The sequence below is a fragment of the Aedes aegypti genome, chromosome 1 (genome assembly GCF_002204515.2).
Source record: "Aedes aegypti strain LVP_AGWG chromosome 1, AaegL5.0 Primary Assembly, whole genome shotgun sequence".
Taxonomy (NCBI): domain Eukaryota; kingdom Metazoa; phylum Arthropoda; class Insecta; order Diptera; family Culicidae; genus Aedes; species Aedes aegypti.
The window spans coordinates 68,290,322-68,310,497 of NC_035107.1; the positions used below are offsets into that span (position 1 = coordinate 68,290,322).

At 38.5% G+C, this 20,176-nt stretch overlaps 1 protein-coding gene and 1 non-coding gene across 4 annotated transcripts in view; both read right to left on the bottom strand.

The window, feature by feature from the left end:
* LOC5564151 (serine/threonine-protein kinase tousled-like 2) overlaps nucleotides 1-20,176 on the bottom strand; it is a 397,741-nt gene that overhangs the window by 70,678 nt on the left and 306,887 nt on the right. The window lies entirely within an intron of this gene.
* On the bottom strand, nucleotides 3,601-3,672 carry Trnag-acc. The gene has a single exon. It is a non-coding gene; the product is annotated as a tRNA-Gly (tRNA).

Here is a 20,176-nt window from a genome sequence, read left to right on the forward strand (position 1 = left end):
CCATTCTCCGTATCAAACGCTGCGATAGAGAGAACGCGAGGGACGACGTGGGTGAGGGAGGTTTGGGTTGACCTAAATTTAGGGAACCCTGCCCGTGCGCTAGTTGCTGCCTTGAAGAACTAGTGTATATTCTCTTTGTGCTGTTGCCACCGCTGCTGTTGGCTGTTGGTGAGGCCCCTGGGAATCCATATTAGATGTGTGCGCTTTTTTCCAGCCATCAGCTCTTACAAAGAAGCTGATGGCGTTTTCCACTGTGAGTGAGTTCGCTATCGATTGATGCATTTTACGTGACATATTTATAGGTATGAAAACCAGAACTGATTCATTTTAGGGATGAATGTTACAATGTGCAAAGATTACATTGAATGAACTAATCGAGTTCATTCCATTGGATCTTCTATCCCTTAGGACCTTTGAAGGTCATGAATTCATAACATCCTTCAATAAATTAGGTTTCAAAACTGTGATAAAGTTTGAAATTGTATCAAAATGAGCAATAAATGCGACGCTTGAGAAAAAAAAAGAACTACAAATTGTAACAGCCTCTAATTTAATTTGGATTTAATTAGTTAGGAGATCTTGAACTCCATAAGAAACATCTAAGTTCCTTTCAAATCGCAAAAAAGGGACCACATCAATTCTAGGGACAAACCGTACATATCGCGAACTACTTCTTAAAATTATGATGACAAAACTGAAAGTTTGTCCAAGGACGTCATGTGAAGTCTCTCAAGAGACTATAGATCACCTGAAGCGATCAAATATGAAATAAGTCATTTGCTTCGGTTTTTTCCAGACCAAGTAATCCATGAGAACCCAATATGGCATTCGCAAGAAAGGAATTTCTCATGAAATCTATTTAATTCACTTGACCATCGGACAGTGTCCATGTGATATGAGAACGTTTCCAGAAGCCTGAAGGTTATTTCCAGAATTCCACTCAATGCCGCAGGTTCAAGCAATAGGGCCATGGTTATTTTTCGCTATGCACAAATACTTTTCACGCATTTCAAAATCTATTGATGATGATGGTATAAGCTGGTTTGTTCCAACAAAAACTATTTGTTCAAGATTGTATGACTATTTGTATCCAATCATACTCCTGTCTGAAGGGCCAAAAACAAATGGCGAGACACTTACGCAAAACCCGCAAGGGAAAAAGAATCTTCTTCCAGAAGTACAATCAAGCCCTTGTTTGTCAGAAAGACCCAATAGATGGGGAGAAGAGCCCGCCCTTTTTTCACAAAATGTTAGCGATAGAAAGTTGACAGTTTCACTCTTCCTATCCATTCCGCAATCGGGTGCCCTGATGGTCCCACAATGCATATAATATTATACAATTTACCATGAAAAGATCTCAACGTTTTTTATCCTTGTGTAGTAATTTGAAGCTGGTTGTCAAAAAAATCTCCTAATGCTTCCAAAACTCAACTAATAATATTTCCACATAAACCAAAAACTCTTTATTTGAAACCTTTAAGTAGACATGTTGTCACGTTAAGAGGGGTTCCAATAAATTGGTCAGATGAAGTTATGTATCTAGGGCTCATGCTAGATAAGAATTCAACTTTCAAAAATCACATTCAGGGCATTCAAGCTAAATGTAACAAATATGTCAAATGTTTTTATCCCCTTATTAATAGAAAATCAAAACTTTGTCTTAAGAACAAGCTTTTCATATTCAAACAAATTTTCAGGCCAGACATGCTATATGCTGTACCAATATGGACTAGCTGTTGTAATACCAGGAAGAAAGCTCTGCAGAGGATTCAAAATAAAATTTTGAAAATGATGCTGATGCTTCCTGGTACAGTACCAATGAGCTACATAGAATATCCAATGTTGAAACATTGGACCAAAGTTCAAATAAAACAATTAATAATTTCAGGCAAATTAGTTGCAATTTTCCATTGACACGATTAATGCGTTAAATATTTAGGTGGGGCCCAGATAGCCGTAGCGGTAAACGCGCCGCTATTCAGCAAGCTGAGGGTCGTTGGTTCGAATCCCACCAGTCGAGGATCTTTTCGGGTTGGAAATTTTCTCGACATCCCAGGGCATAGAGTATCTTCGTACCTGCCACACGATATACGCATGCAAATATGGTCATTGGCATAGTAAGCTCTCAGTTAATAACTGTGGAAGTGCTCATAAGAACACTAAGCTGAGAAGCAGGCTCTGTCCCAGTGGGGACGTAACGCCAGAAAGAAGAAGAAGAAGATATTTAGGTTAAGTTAGGTTAAGTAAATTGAAAACATTTTTTTTCAAATCAACTTGAAATCAACTCACGTGTAAAAAAACTGAACTGCTACGGCAAATGAAATGTAATATGTTGTTAACAAAATGTTAATAAAAGGTCAAAGTTGTTTTACCAAATTAGGATGATAGTGTTGTCTAACACTACGAATCTCTTGGAAATTAGTTAAATAATATTGTAAGATGTTTCCATACTTTCAACGTGAATACCTGCTGGAGGACAATCATTCCTTTTATGTCTACTTTTTATACACAAATTCATTCACGACTATGCTCCACATTTAACTAAAAAAGGATACTTAACCGATCAAAAGTTTTCCCTCGCAATTCCTCAAAAATTGAGTTGCTTCAGTCATAGCTTATACTGAGTTTTGATTTCCAAATGATTTTCCAAAAGCTTTATTACACATTTTTTGTGAAGTGCATCATCGGTCCTTCAGAAATATTTCCAAAATACGTCACAAATGGCGTCATAAATTCTTCCATGTTTTTCTGCAGGAAATTCTGTTTCAAATCCCCAGAGTGTACACGAATTATTTACGAAAAGATTTTTTGAAATGTTTCTTGCTTTAGAATCTTAAGAGGAAATTTGTTGCAAAGCCCCTAGTATACTTTTGCTTCTGAAATTAGCATAGCGGTAAAGGAATCTTTGGAGAAACACGGTTAAATAAACTAACCGGGAAAGGGGATTGAGATATTCATAAAGAAATGTGTAAGGACCTCCCTAAAACATAGTTTTATTAATTATTGATAGAATTCATATTGTAAGATTGAATTCTTGTGAAATTTCAGGGCGGAATTCATACAGGCTTTCTGGCAAAATTCTGGAGAATATCGAAGTCTGGGAATGTATTCTGCTAGACTTCAAGTATAATTTCTAAAAGGGATTCTTTAGATATTGATTGAACTCCTTATATTTTTATTTGTAAATTCATTAAACATGCTTTAATTATATTAACCTTTAGAGAAAAGATTATAAACCTCTAATACCCAATTCCGCTTTTAGACGGGGTACACTATGGCATTTTGTGTATTTTTTCGTCGCTCGGAAATAAAAATGATTTTGTTTTTGGCATATCTCTTGTACCAAAACACGCATATAAAAAGATCCATTTTATTTTTGGTGTTTTTGAAGAATGTTTGAAAAATTTTATTTTTTATAACCTGCAAATGCCTAAGGTTCCTATCACAAAAGAAGAGCCTGGTGATATTAAAATAATTTCAAACCTGTTTTTTCGTTAATTACACGGAAAATGAAAATGCCATAGAAAAAAAATAAATTAATTCACTAATACGCGTGGTAAAGATGGATAAACTATGGGTGAAATTATGGAAAAAATCCACGTGCTCGACTGGGATTTGAACCCAGGACTCTTGTATGGTAGACGAGCGCTTTACCAACTAAGCTACCGAGCCACTTGGTGACCCAATAACTCAGTTGGTTACAAGTATAGAAATCAATTTTTTACATATCACGCAGACCCTTTTTATAATCCACATCCATGCATCTCATGTTACACGCGCGAAAAGCGAGTGCGATTTATTTAGAGTTGAAACTGTTTGCCTATCATACATACATCGCTTACAAGCATACATAGCATACAAGAGTCCTGGGTTCAAATCCCAGCCGAGCACGTGGAATTTTTTCATAATTTCACCCATAATTTATCCATCTTTATCACGTTTAATTAGGTAATTAATTTAATAGCCATGCGGATTGGATTACAATACAATTTTTATGCGCTGAGACCTACAGTGTGTGCCGATAAAAAATGACTGATTTTTTTATTTTCAAAAATATATATCTCTAAAACTAAAAAACATACATCGCTGAAAATTTGACAGTATACGTAAAATTTTCTAAACTTTCAAGAATAAATGAGAACAGCGATAGCCCCTTTGGTCCCGAGGCCTTCAAAACACGAAAAAACGGAAACTATTGAGTTTTTTCATGTAAAAAACACGATTTTTGTGAAATTTTATATTTTTCCTGAAAAGTCAAAATCTTTAGCCTTTCTTTTCGTCCAAAAAGATTGAAAATCGGTCGAACGGTTCAAAAGTTATAATTTTTTTAGAAATAAAAATTTTGCAAAATCACGATTTTTCTGGTCACTCTATTTCGGAAATGGTCACCCTAATCAAAACATCCAAAAATACGTGTATCCTTATTTCGGGTAAGGAACAAAAAAGCAAATTTGCACGGAATTCGGGGACCCACGGTTTTTCATGGAATGGCTGAATTTCTTGTATTATTTCTTGAAGAATTCGTCCGTATTTCCAGAAAATGCTTATTGAATTTCAAATGAACAACTGAATGATGTTTCAAACTAACAATCGGAATAAATATGTAATAATTACGTAGAGGACCTATTTGAAGAAATGTACAAAAGAATTTCTGAAGCATTCTCTGGCCAATTTCTTCAAGAGATATTGTTAGGCAATTTAATAGTGATCCTTCGAGAAATTTGCTGGTAAGATCAGAAAGCCTAAAGAAACTTGAGAAAAAAAATCAGTAGAATAATAATTACTTAAGCCGGGAATGATTTTCGTGGGAAACCCAAAAGGAACTCAGTGAAAACTGGTATAAAAGTTCTTGGAGAAAGCACTGAAACAGTATGGAAACAATTGATGAAGATATTCCCGATGGAATTCTGAGAGGAATCCCTTGAAAGCACATGTTTTAATACCTTAAAAGTTCGTGGAAGAATCATAAGGGATAGCACTCGTGAGTTTATTGGAAGAATTCTTGAAGATTGTTTTATTGGTCTAATCCTAAGAATGAATATTTTTCGTAGTGCAAACTGATGGCTACTGCGATATGAGACAAAATCACAAACAAGCAAAATCTAATCTATGAAAATAACGAATTTGTGAAAATCGTGGTTATTGCGACCGGCATTACTTTTGTAAAACAAGAATTTTCTTGGCCATCTCCAGAAAAAAATGTCTCTGCCTAGGCACCATTATGCTTCATTATGATCCGCCTCTTACATCAGAAAGGGAGCCTTAGGGGTAGCCAAATCTGCGTTCCAGAGCCGTTTGTGCAGGATTACAGTAGGAGTGGAGGTAGGGATGGGGCTAAGTATGCACTTTTCTGTTACTCTTTTCAAACCCTCACTTTATTATATTGAAGATTATATTAAAATCCTAAGTTACTAAGTGCCCACTCGTAATTTGCTGTAGATTCAAATTGTCTTTCTCGCAAATGATTTGATATATCGCTGTTTTTTTTTAAATTTATCTGGACAGCGTTGCCAACTACTATAGTAATATTCATCATTTACCCTATAAAGCAATAATATTGCATGGTATCTTATTTTATTTAACTTTCTTTAACCATCATATCGAATTGCTATTAATTATACTTATACTGCTATTCGTACAACTAACATTTTTTGTACTTCAAACTTATTACGTACAAAATACTGTCACGCATCTTGGTTAACAAATTGTGACCGAGAGCCGCTCAGCAACGGACCAGATGTTTACCTAGCGAATGATCTTAGATAAATTCCGGGAGTATAACATACCACCTGTTCATTGATTCCAAGGCGGCGTACGATTTAGTGAAAATAAATGAGCTGTGGCAGATAATGTCTGAACATGGTTTTCCGGCGAAACTAATTAGGCTGATACGTGCTACGCTTTAAAAGTACGCGCTACGATTCGAAATCAAGTGTTCGGATTGCAGATGCGGTGTCCAAACACCGTTGGTAACGATAGATGGATTGAAATAAGGAGACGCACTTTCAAATTTGAGGTCGCTATTAGGAGATCTGGCGTGCAGAGAAACGGCACTAACATTACACAGTCGCATATGCTCCTCGGATTTGCGGACTATATCGACCTTATTGGAATCGATCGCAGATCATTGGAGGAGGCTTTCGTGCCTCTGAAGAGGGAGACAACGACCACTAATTCTAATCAAAACGAAGTACATGGTTGCAGGTAGAGATAGAGGTAGGCCTAGTGGTGTTGGTGTTGAGTTAGTGCTTGATGGGGATGCGTTTGAAGTTATTGAAGAGTTTGTTTACCTTGAAAAATTTGTGACATGTGACAATGACGTTTACCGCGAAGTAAAAAGACGAATTGCGGCTATGAAAAGGGCCTTCTACGGACTACCAGCTTAGGTCCCGCAACTTTAAAAAAAACACCGACACGTGAATGCTTCCAGTGGGCCTTTTGCCCTTTGAAGGAAGCACCACACTAGACAACGGACTAGCATGCAACGCCCAGAATTCATCACGAAAAGTGTTCCGGCAGTGGGAAGTTAGGAAATGGTGTGTGTCACTGACGCGTGAATCACGTATTTTATCAAGTGTATATAGATGCGAATACTATTAAGCGTGTGAAATACGGCAGACTTGAGGGGGCTGGTCACCTAATGCTAACTGTACGCAGCGGAGGAGGACCTGGCGACCCCAAACGTTCGGGAAAACTGGAGAAGTATCGCCCCAGTCCGATGAAGATGGAGCTCAACAATACGCCCGGCAATAGCGTGACGCTACGCTGTAGCTATCTAGGAAGGTAAGATAGTCTTAGAGTTTGTCTTAACGTCTAGAAAAGTCTGTGAACAATAAAATCAAAAGTATGAATATCGCTATTACCGGCCAAGAAGTTTTAAGTGTTTCTCCGAAAACCTTCAAATTTCTGTCGTTATTAATAATCCAGATGTTTTGGTTGTTTACGTACGACGGAGTATAGAAGTTCATAAAAGATACTATGTCCATTAAACTGAAATCTGTATTAGAAGCCAAACACAGTGAGACCTAAGTAAGGATTTTGACAAGTGCTTCAGTTTTTCTGTTTTTATTTCAATTTATATTGTTCAAAATTATAATATTCATGGAATTGTTCCAACAAATGGAACGTCTGACACCCGAGGAACCGGAGATATGGTTGGTATATGGTATTCTTCAGTGTTCAAGTGCGGTCAGGGATGGACCGCGGCACATGAAAAAGCGCAGTGAAGGCACTGCGGGAGGCTTCACAAGATTCACTATAAAAGTGTTTATAATGAAACACACGAGGAGAGGTTGCTGTGATGTGTGATAGGGAGACCCCACTCGAGCGACACTGTCGAATCAGAAACTGCCATACAGCAGCCGAGATGTAAGGAACTGGAACACCCTGTTTCGGATCGGATCGGAAATGGGCACGAGAAGAGCTATAACGAGGTGAGGCGCGGAAGAGGGGGCGGAATTTGAAGGGGGTGGGGGATGTGACTAAAGAGGCGAATAAAAGATGGCAGCGCGCACTAGCTCCAAGCTCGGAGCTCATATTGTAGCGGGCATACGACGACAAACAGATCACACGGAAACACGGGCGCATGGATGGATGATGGTGGAAAGCAAAGCTCTACATAACCAGTCAGCTACTCCGTATCAGCGGGGCTAGCAAACGCAAAACAATGAATTCCATCCTCTTTGGGTTGGTGATGTACCTAGTTTGGGGTGAGGCATGGTGCTAAATTTGCGTAGTTGCGAACGTCGAATCGTGCAACTAATTGCAGTTCGATTGTTCTCGATGCGATCGGAAGGTTATTGCACATTTGTGGTGATACGAATCAAATGCAATAATTATATGACAGTTATTGCGTGTATTACTCCGTTACTCACATCCGGATAGTGCAGTCTCACTGCTGAAGTGGATAGGGCACACAAATCTGCGCAGCAGTTCCAACGGCTACTTCCGCCCTTTTCCTCTCTACATTGTATGTACCGTAAGAAGGGATAACTTTGATACCTTTTTATAAAAGTAAATCTGATTATGTATGCTTTTTTTTGTATTTTATCTTTTTAAAACAAATACTGGTATCATCGATAGCAGTTGAATGATTGTACAACGATTCATTTTAAGTGGACCTGTAGTTTTTCATATAATCGAAATTAGATTCTCTTGAGAGTGCGGAGGACTCAACGGCCTCCTGAGAGCGTATAACAAATTTCTTCCGCATTCCAAATTGACCTGCATTCGGACGCAGCAGGCGCCGCTATTGCTTATTAATGCGTAATACCTGACTTTGATTACAAAATGGCTCCAATTTGTGAAAATGTTTTTCGCAAAGAGATTCATGACCGAAATCAAGCATTAATACAATTGGGCTATCAAAGATTCAGCCTATCAAAGAACGAGGCTACAAACTCTTGAAAACAGTATGTTGTTGGTCCCGAACTATCAAAGTTACCCCGTTTGACGATACCTCAAACGTATCGGATATAGTAGTAACCGACCACTTTTTCGCACATAGATTCATTTTTACAGTTATCGACCAGCCATGGCCAGGAACGGAGCGGGGCGGTGGTCCGGATAGGCCGAGATTCAAACTATTCGCCACTTGCACACACAAAGCGAGCCAGGGCGAAAGATATTGGGACGCGATGTGGTTGGAAATCAACCAGGCTGCGGCGCGGCGGCGAGTTAACCACCACCATTTCTACACTATGATGAGTGAGTGTGAACAGAAGTCAGCAACCGGGCCCCTTCGTACCGCACACAAACCGCGCACGATGATGATGATGGCGGAAACTAAAAATAATTCCGAAGGTTATTCGCCTTTTGTCTTTTTCGGGAGGCCTCCGCGCACTTCTGTTGATTGCCCTCACCACCATCATCACTGCCCCCCGTGTAAAGCGCACATCTTCCGATCGTGACCGTCATCGCTCAGCCACAACTTCTGTGGTTCCAATACGGGCCAGGAGGTGATGTGGCATTCGAGTCACCATTGTTAAATCGTACAATCTACGAATTCGATTATTTAACAATTGTATCAGTTCGATAAATTTAGTACTCAATAGCAGAGATCTTCAGATCTACGAACCTCTGTATGGTTTAGAAATGAAATTAGTACCCATGAAGATTCGCATAAAGATCTAAACATTTTCTAGTTCAACGACTGTTAAAGGTTATTCAAGAAGTTCTTTGAGTATAGATCATCAAATCTGCAAACGTCACCAGTGTTCTCCCATATGCTCACGAACAAAGCTAAAAGCCCTAAAAATAAATTGAGTTATATTCTACCACTTTCCTCTTCTGAGCTCACTGACTGTGAAGGTTATCCAAGAACTCTTTTGAGTGTAGGTCTTGAGATCAACGAACCAAGCAGGTGATCTGTTCAAGGTTAAATAAAAGGTCCAACGACAAGAAGGTTCAATGATGTTTTATCAACTTTCAAGTTCAAAAACTATTTATGGTTATCCAAAAAGTCTTTCAAGTTTAGGTCATCACATCTACAATCCGGTAACCGGTGATTCTCATAGCCTTATGCACATGGTTATCACCCACAAAGGTTTTTCAAAGTACCACGTTCCTTCAAGTGTAGAACTTAGTAAATCCTAAGCGTTGCTGGTGATTACTAGGAGGTGGCGAACTCATGATTAGAAAAGCTATTCAGCAATACTATTCCGAGGGTGGTGGGTTTGAATAAATCAACATCCTAGATGTTACTAGTAACGCTAGTATACCGGGAATTTGACCCAGATACTTTGAGAATGGCTTTGACTTGTAGCCGTGGACTCTAACCGCTCGGCTACGGAAGGACCCTAGTTCGCTAGTTCGCTGTTGTCAAAAACGCTGAATTTTCGTAGTCTCTACGGTGTCTCTGCGACTACTCGTTTTACCCAATAGGCGGTTGAAAATCTTGCTGGGGCTTTCTGTGCGACGACGCTGGCCTCACGTCAGAATCCTGTTGAATTTCTACTGGACGCTCATGGGCACTACGCTACTCTACGACGACTCGTTCTCCGCTGCTGCTTTTTGAGCTCTCCTGGTTGACCAGTTGGATGCCGAGGTCAGTCCAGCGACGATCGATGCTACTCGGTTTAGTCCCCGACGGTGCTTCGATACTGACCAATGGGGTGCCGAAGTCGGACCAGCGATTCCGGTTCCGGGAGGATGGCTTCAGGTTCACTGGTTCTTCGACAACTCAAGCCGGTTATACGTTACGTACTACTCAGAGTAGTCTCCGTCGGTGGATCTATCCTACTCCGACAAAGATTTCCCCGGCTGTGCAAGATCTCCCGAACCGATGCTATCCGGGCAGATGCCGAGGTCGGTCTTGCGATTCCCGGGAGTTCACAGGCTCTCCGATGACCTTTTGCCGGAGCTACTACGCGATCTACTCAACTAGTTCCCGCCGGAAGACGTAGTCTACTCCGAAGCTGGCCGGGCAAATGCCGAGGTCGGTCCTGCGATTCCGGTGGAGGAAAACTTCCAGTTCACAGGCGCCCTGACGACCATTTGCCGGTGCTGTTTCACGAATTACTCAGTTAGACCCCGGCGATACACTCAGCCTACTTCTACTCGACGTTGGTCGGCCAAGTGTCAGGGTCAGTTCTGCAATTCCGGTTGGAGGATGACTTCCGGTTTGCAGGCGCCCGACGACTTATTACCGATACTACGCTACGCCCGCTCTTCTTGATCTAGTCCCCGACAGAGGATCTAGCCTACTCCGATCGCGTCCCGGAGTTCTCTGGTCTTCACGCCATCTCGTTTGCATCGACGACATAATCTGCGACAACATTTCCCTGAATCGCGGGCAGTTGAATATCCCACGATCCGGTGTCTACTCGATATTTGAACAGTCCGGACAATGTGCAGATGCTGCGTGTCCGAATCTGTGCATATATTTCCGGAAGCATCCATGGCCTGACAAAAACTGGTTCAGGAAGAAGTTATCTTCCGTATTCTGGTCGTCCGCACCGGCACGTTAGGAATGTGCCTGTGGGTTCACCTTCCTTTCTCCGAGATAATCCACTCCTGCTGTCACTTGGTTATTGTATCCACTCTGATGGTATTCCTCATTCCTTGTGTCCTTTTGCTGGTAGCATGCTATGTCCGCTAGTAGATCTAGTGTAGAGCCAAAGATCCACACTGAAAACAAATCTTGAATGTTTCTTTAAGCAACCTTTGGACTCAATTCTTTATATAGCGTATTTGTGTGGACTTCTGTAGCTGCAAAAAAAAGGACTCGCTTGAAAAAGCATTGCAACACCCAGTCGAATATTGAATCACCCTGAAAAGTTCAGCATCACCTTTAAACAGGAACATTAATAACGCTATATCTCGAGATGTTGATGATCTATAATGGTGCGATCTTCAGCAAAGTTGTTCAGCACATCAAAGGCATCTAGTGAATGTGTAAAATTGATCATTTTAGGCAAATACTATCTAGATCCACGTGTGATAGAAAGTTCAAGTCTTCATCAAAGTTGTTCAGGAAGACAAGGACATTCGATCTCATCTAGAGCAAAAGATATAAATTTCTTAAAATGCTCATTTTTATATACTCACTATTGCCACCTAGCGGATAAATTTCAAACCAAACTGTTTGCATTTCGGATGTCCTTGACTTTCTGAACAACTTCGTCGAAGAATCGAACTTTCTGTCTCATGTGGATCTCAGAATAGAACTAGTTTAGGATGCTCAATTAATATGCTCACTAGCGCCAACTAGCGGCAATATTTCGTACCAAACTAAGGACTGTTCATTTTATAAAGTGGACACTTTGTTTATGCTATATCTTTTTTATTTATTGATAAAATCGTAATCGGTTTTCTGTGTATCGTTGACCTATTATTCTAAAATGCTATGAAAATATAAAATCTTTGAAAATGGTTTTGGTTGAAGAGCTAAATAGTTTTTCCAAAAACTCTTAAAAAAAGCTGTCCGTCAAAGTTTAACATTATTTTTCGCAAAACAAAAATCCTTATTTTTATGAACAAATTGTATGTTTGTATCCTTTACTATTCTACTAAAGGTAAAGCTTTAAAAATATCAATTATATTCCACCATTCTATGACATTAGGTAACTTTAGTGATTTACCCATTTATGGCCAAATTTGCTGATACACCATCCTTTCACTCCCAGCAAAAGAGAAAAGTAAAAAGCGTGTTCAAAACTAGTTTGGATTACTAAAGAAACTATATTAGTATAAACGAAAGCTAAATCGTGAGATTAAACTACAGTCTTAAGTATAAATTTTACTGTTTATGGTAGTTTTACTAAAAAGTCTCATACTTTTAGAATCATGTATGCATATTTATCGATCTACAGCAAATTGTAAACAGTTTTCTCCGAATTTTTCAATTGGTAATCTCAGAATAACATATTATGAAAATAATATGTGGAAAATAAAATCGATTCTATTACAGCAGTGTTGCCAATTTTGATGATTGTCAATGTACTTTGATAGGTCTTCTAAGAATAAAACAATTGTGTTTCTGTTGTGCTTTGAATGTGACGTGGGGACTTACTAAGTAACTCTATGAAGGCGTAAGTTATTTTTCATATTAATACTATATTAGGACTTCCGTCAGGACGTACTTTTACACAAAAAATTCTACTCATATCAATTCCCATCAAATTAAAAAAAAAAATTCTTTAAAAATATACGGGAAAATTGATTTTATTATATCTGTAAAATTGTTGCTCCAAAAATAACTTGATTTTTTTCCATCAGGCTTCTGATTTATGATGCTTTCGAAGAACAAGCCTTTTTTGAAAATAGAAAATATAAATTATCGAATTTTCCAGCCAATTTCTTACAATCATTGATTTTGATAACCTCAAAAAATCGACCGATCTAATCGTTGTTCCATATTCGTGTGAAATTTAATTATTTTGGAGAATTTTTATTATCACAACATTGTACAATACTAGTCGAACGATGTGCAAAAAACCGATTGAAATTTCATTGATTAATAAGAAAGATACAGCATGCACAAGGTGTCCACTTTATAAAATGAACAGTCCTTATTTACCTCTCGGATATCCTTGACCATCTGAACAGCTTCCTAACTCATGTGGATCACAAGATAAAACAAGCTTAAAATGCACAATTTTACATGCTCACTAGCGTAACCTAGCGGAAAAATTGCGAACCCAACTTGTTGCTTTCCGGAAGCCCTTGATCCGCTGAACAACTTTGCTGAATATCGTTTTTTTTTTTGCAAATCACAAGGATCTGGAGATGTATCAATGTGAAGTTACCTATTTTGAGTTGATGCAAATTTGTTTGGGGGTGATTCAATATTCAGCTGAATGTTGCAATACTTATTTTAGTGAGTCCGTATTTATGACGGTAGTGTATATTTTCAGAACCTAACAAGTAGTTCACGATAAAACCGGGGCCTCCCTTCCAATTACAGTCCCAGTGGTAATGTGCGAGATCACAAAATAAAGTACTTTTCTAAAGAGGTGCAGAATTACTTATCAGATCTTTAGAACATTTCTTTAAAGATTCTGGAGGTACTTCTGGTGAGATTTTCTCATAGAAAATTATTGGTTAAATCTTTATAAACATCCTGATATAAACATAGTAATGTCACCGGAAGACGTGTAACAGTAACGGATTCTAAGGCGAGATCCTCAATGATTTTCTAGTAATATTTATAGTAAATTATCACTATATTATTGTACCCCTTTAATCCCATCCTCTACTCAAAAAGTCACTGTAATCTTATACAAATTGCGTCCCATTTTATTTAAGGAATTATCACAATTGTAAAATCTAATGAAAACTTCTACTCCATGTAAAAAAATGCGCTACAATCATTCACGAATGATTAGATTAACGAATCATAACTTGTTCAGCCCACTTCTTCTTTCAAATTTTCATCATATAATCGAAAATGCGCCCTTGTGATTATGGATTCCTGACCTACTTTTATTCAACACTCAAAATTCTTGACCTACGTCATCCTGTTATGAAAATTGCGCCCCATAGTTCAGGAATTGTTTCAAATTTGTCACTAACTTCTCATAAAAGTGTATGTATTGAAAATTACGCCCCTATTATTCGGGAATTTTGACAATATCACCGCCCACGTACCTTTAAGTAATAGTATCGTTTAATAACATTGAGCCCTTATGATTCTGGAATGCAAATAGCGCCCTCAAGATCCAGGAATTATGATATTTTTCCGCTCACCTCCTAATTGTGTAAAATCATGCAAGGAAAATTGCGCCCCTAGAAGTTCTCAAAAGGGTACACTCATCTAATGAAAATTGCGCTTACTACAAAACAGAATACTGTCGTGAAATGAGAAAGGCGCCTGAATTATAGGAATCATGTTTTTTTCCACCCACTTTCTCTTATTAACTTGTATCATATAATTGAAATTGGGCCCTTTCAATTCTGTATATATTACCTTTTATTTTATACCATATACAAAATGCCGTCTCTATGGTCCGGTTATCATAACAAGTTTTTTTCGTACATCTCTTCAACGTAAAGCGACCATATATGGACGCCTTGTCTGATCTCGCTTCCAATCAAACATTTTTCGTATCGGATATGTATTCCACTATCATTTTTGGCCTAAATCATGATCTAAATGCTTATTTCAGTCAAACAAAAAGATTTGACGATGTAATATCATGTTGAAAATTGCGCTCCTATGGTTCAATCAAACACAATGACAATTTTTCATGTTACCTCTCTTCATTAAAATTTATCATGTAAAGAAAATTACGCCCCTGTAACTGAGGAAGTATGACAATTTCACCCAGCCTTAAAGAGTAATATCATTCTGTAAAATTTGCGCCACTTAGATTCAAAGATAGTGCAAAACGCCCCTACCATCTAAAAATAACGCATCTATTGTGTCGTCCAATTCCTCCATTGAATTATCTTATGTTTTGTATCGTTTTATTTCAGTAATTATAACAATTTTTTTCTTTAACTATTCAAAATGTTTCTATCATCTAATGAAAATTGCGGCTCTATGATAAAATACTCTACTCAACAGGTCACTGTAATCTTATGAAAATTACACCCATATGATCTACGAAATGTGACAATTTTTCATTGTAAAACATCGTCTAATGAAAAATTCACCCCCACGTTAAAATGCGATTAACCCCTCTACCGGCAACTTCATTTTTTACCGCAATAAACATATTCAAACATTGATATTTTTTTGTTTCTCGATATTTTTGCACCATTTTATCACAAGTTATCAAAAAACTTTTCTAGTTTAAGAATCCATATCGACATCTGTCATTAGCAATCTGGTTGATATTATAATGTTCCTTGGAGACCCATCCAGATATTGCAATGTTCCTTGGGGGACCCACATTCTCCATATAAAATGTCTTTGGCGGCCATTTTGTTTAACGTCAATTTATCAAAAAATACTAAGCTAGCTGATAAGGAGCTGCTCTGAAAAAATCATACAAATCGGTTAAGTATTCTAGGAGATATCTGAAAATTACGATATGATTTTTAAGATCTTTATTTGATCAGCGTGGTACCAGACACATGATTGTTCATTACTCAAAGACGGCTGCACAAAATTGCTTCATTTTTTTTCACAACATACTCTCATTAAACTATTGTTCCGAAGAAGGAATATCCGAATACGATAAAATTTACGAGGGTTATAGCTACGCGTCGGTCCCCCAAGGAATTTCGGAATATCTCAGGATACAGTTGGCCAATCAACAATACCGGCACAGATTCTAAAACTTGAAAAGTTTTTTGAGAACTTGTGAAATAATGGGGCAAAACAAATCGAGAAACAAAAAAGTTATCGAAGTTTGAATATTTTTATTGCGGTAAAATATGAAGCTGCCGGTAGAGGGGTTGATGAATTGTGACAATTTTTCCGCCCATCTCCTCTCATTGAGTAATATCATCAAATAAAATTAGCGCCCATTTGATAAAATGAAACGTAACTTTTTTCAGACTACCTCTTTTTTGAAATTTTGATTATGTAATAGAAAATGTGCTTATTTGATTCTGTATTTATGACCTTATATTCCATCGCATGTACAAAACGGCGCCCCTATTATCCAGTCATTCAATAATTTCATGTTATTACAATTGCCTCCCATGAATCGGAAACTATGACATTATTTTAGGTCACCACCCATTATTGAAAATTAACATGTAATGAAAATTTTGTCCCTGTGATTGAGGAAGCATGACAATTTTTCCATCCACCTTAAGGAGTAATATCATATCGTAAAATTTTCATCACATAGATTCAAGAATAGTGAAAAACGCCCTATTATCCTAGAATAATGAATCTATTTCGTCGCCCAATTCCCCCATTGATTTATATTATGTTATGAAAATTGCGCCCCATGTAAAAATATGCCTTGCGATAATTCATGAATTGTGACATATTAATAATGATTATAGAATGAAATGGCGCATTTATGATGCTGGAACACGGACTTATTTTTATCCACCACTCAAAATTCTTTAACCCTCTAATACCCAACCCCGCCTTTAGATGGGGTACACTTTGGAATTTTGTGTATTTTTTCGTAGCTCGGAAATCAAAATGCATTTATTTTTGGCTTATACCTTGGCTCATAACACGCATATAAGAAAAGTTTTTTATGACTTTTGAAACTTTTTTGTATTTTTAGAAATTGTTTGAAAAATTGCATTCTTATATAACCTACAAATGCCTGGGCTTCATTTAACGTTTAATATAACAAATCGTACCTTTTATATTTTTCTACGATTAACCTATCACAAAAGAATAGCCTGGTGGTATTAAAATCATTTCAAACCTGTTTTTCCGTTAGTTACACGGAAAATAAAATACGCTCCGAAAAAAAATTAAAAATTTAATATTTTAAAAAATACCTTAACAATTTAAATTTTTATTATTGCCAAAAAACAACAACTAGAAAAGGCTTCAAGAAAAATGAAAAAAAGCTCGGGATGTTCAAAAATAAAAATTATAAAAATCAAAAACCAAAATTTAAAATTTTGCGAATAAAAATAAATAAATGCCCATAACGTGTTTAGAACGATTTTAGATAACGAAAAATAATACTTACATCGAAAATAAAAATTTGGGTATTAGAGGGTTAACTACTTCCTCATGAATTAGCAATTGCGCCCCATAAGGAACAAGTTCAGGAATTGTGTCAAATTTTCACTTTTTTTTCTCATGATTTCATATCACTCCCTTTCTCAAAAGGGTACTCTCTTCTAATGAAAGTTGTGCTCGTTTCACTACGCAATAGAATACTGTCATAAAATGAGAAATGCGCTTCTGTGATTCAGAAATCATGACATTTCTTCGCCCACCTTTCCTTATTAAATTGTGTCATATAATTGGAATTGCGCTCTTCCAATTACAATACATATACAAAATGCCGCCCCTATAACCACGTGACAGCCCCCTATGGTCTAGAAATATGTTTGCCTATTTCCTAATTGAGTAATATCATGTCATGAAACTTGCGCCCCTATGGTTCAGCGGACTACTTTCGCAACACTTCGTGAATACGGATCCCATAGTTCAGAGGCGACTCGTAACCTCACTTTTTACCTGTTCTACGTTCCAAAAAAAATTGATAATTAGGCAAATTTAGATAATAAACCATTTAAAAAAATGATAAGAACAGGGGTGGAAAGCGCCAATGTAAACAGAAATGCTTCCCTCACTGCCATCGGACGGCGAGACAATGACAAAGAGTCATTTCAAACTCGTCTAGTGACAGTGAAAAGACTCGTTTCGTTAGAGTCGCAAGTCGGTCATGATACTCAACAGCCCTGGATGAGAATTGTCCTTTTTAACAAATCTCTGTTTCTTACAAATTTGTTGCGGAAAGAATTTTTATCCGTGAAACAGATAGATTTGACGTTAGGGGATCGCCACTGCCTTAGTTATAAGATATTTGGCAACTGGACAGATTTCTAGTGAGGTTCTTACTCCAGTAATATTTCAGCTTTTGCCATGGGTTTCTAGATTACTTAGAACCCAACATTATTCATTAAAAACCTTAAGGCAATTGAAATTGGTAAGATCTCTGACAAATTCATATTGTGATTTTTACCGAGTTTCTGAAAAGATCTTGCCCACGAATGAATTTAGAATTGACTGAAGGGTCTACGTAGATCATAACTATGAATGACCTTGTGGTCGCGCGTCAGGCCACGAAATATAGATTGAAATCCATACATTTTCTGGACTCAAGATTCAGAAGAACTTCTCGTCCGTTACCTAAATCCAAAGATTTAGTACTAATCCCCGGCATGTTGTGTAACTTCTAATAGTCAAGAGCTGCCTTTGTTATGTCTCTGTGATAGCTTGAGAACGGGGAAGGATTATTTTTTGATATAGCAGTCACAGGGTGTCACAGTTTAGGTTTGTTATACAGAAGAAAACCTGGGATTGAGCTCATCAACATATATTTAGTATGTAGTTCAAGAAACTCAATGCATCCCGCAAAGACTTTGTGCCGCGAGCCGAAATGTGCCGGGATAAGAATGACGGACGAACGTGAGATGATTGAAAGGTGGAAGCAGCACTACGATGAACACCTAAATGGTGCGGAGGCGGAAGACTAAAGCAGCAGGATGAATGGCTTCAGGATGAGCGGAACTTATTAAAATGGACCCGGACAGGTTGGCCACTTGTCTGCACCGATTGATAACCAGGATCTGGGATACAGAACAGCTACCGGAGGAGTGGATGGAGGGAGTAATATACCCAATATACAAAAAGGGTGACAAGTTAGAATGTGAGAACTATCGAGCGATCACCATTCTTAATGCAGCCTATAAAGTGCTTTCCCAGATCATCTTCCGCCGTCTATCGCCACTGGCAAGCAGATTTGTGGGAAGTTATCAAGCCGGTTTTGTAGACGGACGATCGACGACAGACCAAATCTTTATGTTGCGGCAGATCCTCCAAAAGTGTCGCGAATATCAAGTCCCTACGTACCACTTATTCATCGATTTCAAGGCGGCCTATGATACCATCGACCGCGAAGAGCTATGGAGCATTATGGACGAGAATGGTTTTCCCGGGAAACTGACTAGACTGATCAAGGCAACGATGGATAGTGGACAGTGCTGTGTGAAATTATCGGGTGCATTATTGGGCCTCTTTAAAACACGCAAAGGACTTCGACAAGGCGATGGTCTTTCCTGCCTCCTGTTCAACATTGCGCTAGAAGGTGTTATGAAACGGTCGGGTTTCAACATGCGGGGCACGAGCTTCAATAAATCCAGCCAGTTCATCTGTTTTGCTGACGACGTGGACATGGACATTGCTCGAAGAGGACCTGCAAGCGCTAGGAGTTTTTGAACGACGTGTGCTTAGGACGATCTTTGGCGAAGTATGTGAGAACGGCGTATGGAGGCTAAGAAGAATGAACCACGAGCTTGCGCAACTCTACGGTGAACCCAGTATCCAGAAAGTCACCAAAGCTGGAAGTGTACGAGGGGCGGGACACGTTGGGAGAATGCCGGACAACAACCCCGCAAAAAAGGGGGTTCACCTCGAATCCGACCGGTACAAGACGAAGAGGAGCGCAACGAGCTAGGTGGTTTTTTGGGCGATCGAGGAACTGCAGGTTAGTAGCCATGGATCGAGTTAGTTGGCGTAACATTGTGTTGCAGGTCATGTCTTGAAGGACGACAGTCCTTGGCCAGTGTCTTGGAGCGCCATCAAAAGTATGTAGAAGCAGTTTGCCTAAACTCCAAAGAAGAAGGTTAAGCAAAAGGACCTTCCTTAGACTTGTGCTAAAGTTCGAGGCTATGGAGCAAAGGCGTGCCGAAGGTATTTGGGCTAGATTACAGATATGGTTCAAGAACATTTCGTACTGGACATTTTCCTGACTTATCTGTTTCATCGTATCAGCTACATGTTTCGCAAATTCAGAAACGATAATTATAGCAAAGAAAGCTCTGGAATAACAACTGTGAAAGGGTACCCAGACTACTAAGCTACTCAGATTTCTGTACAAAGGTTTTCCAAGAATACCTGAGGAAAATATGATCATAATTTTTAATTTTGCTCGTTCGATTGTTCGCCATGATATAAAGATAACTTCTCTCAGGGATTTTACTAAGTTCATTCATAGTTCTAAAGGGGCCTTCCTTAGCCGAGTGGTTAGAGTCCGCGGCTACAAAGCAAAGCCATGCTGAAGGTGTCTAGGTTCAA